The 1,116-nt window shown below is 39.3% G+C and overlaps 1 long non-coding RNA gene across 1 annotated transcript in view; it reads right to left on the bottom strand.

Moving 5' to 3' along the window:
- Positions 1-46: 46 nt before the first annotated feature.
- LOC108165980 (uncharacterized) overlaps positions 47-1,116 on the bottom strand; it is a 4,992-nt gene continuing 3,922 nt past the window's right edge. The window contains exon 3 of the long non-coding RNA XR_001776295.1: positions 47-84. This is a non-coding gene — a long non-coding RNA (uncharacterized LOC108165980). The remainder of the gene's footprint in view (positions 85-1,116) is intronic.

Raw genomic sequence — 1,116 nt, 5'->3', positions numbered from 1 at the left:
AGTTCTCTGAGACTGGAGGACTGGGAGCTGAGAACTGAGGACAGAGCTTCACAGCTTCTCTCTGAGAGGTTACAGCCACTCAGTCTGAGGAGACAGGGAGAAAGAAAATCTGTTATTACACAATTCATCAAAATGTATGTTTTACTCTCCGGTCAACTATGTTCTTCTTGGAAATATATAGGGAACTGTTGGGTTTGGTTTGTTTTTATGTTGCCTTTTGTTGTGAACTACGATTAGGATTTCTGTGTGTTATCATTCTTGCATTTATAACATTAGATTATTAATCTTACCATAGTAATCTTATATTACTATAGATTATTGTTATTTTCATTTTAGAAGTGTTGAACTTTCACTGTCAGTGTTAAATTTTTGACTTCTGTGTCGAAGACTTTTGACCCACTCTCACAGAATGTCTCTGCTGCATGACGAATTGTTCCCTCCACCCTGTGTGTAGAACATGTAGACAAAATTTGCCTTATGTCTCTTCTGTTTATCTCTCACTTCTCTAAAAATAAAAGACAAGCTCGAGCTAGAAGTTATCAGAACGCGCGGTAGCCAGCTCGCAGGAGCGGTCAGACATGCCTCCTCCTTTCATGAAAGCTTGGAAAGAACTCACATAAGTTGTCTACGGTTCTGTTTAGGTAGGCTGTTGAAAAATATCTATCACTCCTGTCTTGAAATCATAAACTATTGGTAAAAAAGAAGTTCGCAAGAGAACTGTTAATTTCAATAAAGAACTACGTAAATTTAGTGTCAGTTTTCACAGACAGGAGTTTTGCTAATTGAACATGTAATGTCACGGGCAGCTGACAATATTGTCTGGTATTGAGCAACATCATCATCAATGATTACCTCATCATTAGCAGATTTCTCTTTATCAAAAATAAATGCAGGAACAATCTGTGTCCTTACAGAGCTTTGTTGGAGGCTTTAACCACTGGCAGCAGTCTCAGAAGGACCTCCTCTGAAGCAGAGTATTTCTTCAGGTCAAACACATCCAGATCTTTTCCTGATGACACTAAGACGAAGACCAGAGCTGACCACTGAGCAGGAGACAGTTTATCTGTGGAGAGACTTCCTGAACTCAGAGACTGTTGGATCTCCTCCACTAGAGAA

Source organism: Poecilia reticulata, unplaced genomic scaffold (assembly GCF_000633615.1).
Source record: "Poecilia reticulata strain Guanapo unplaced genomic scaffold, Guppy_female_1.0+MT scaffold_263, whole genome shotgun sequence".
NCBI classification, from domain to species: Eukaryota; Metazoa; Chordata; class Actinopteri; order Cyprinodontiformes; family Poeciliidae; genus Poecilia; species Poecilia reticulata.
Note: the sequence above shows the minus strand (reverse complement) of the source record. Positions and strands in the feature narration are given on the sequence as shown.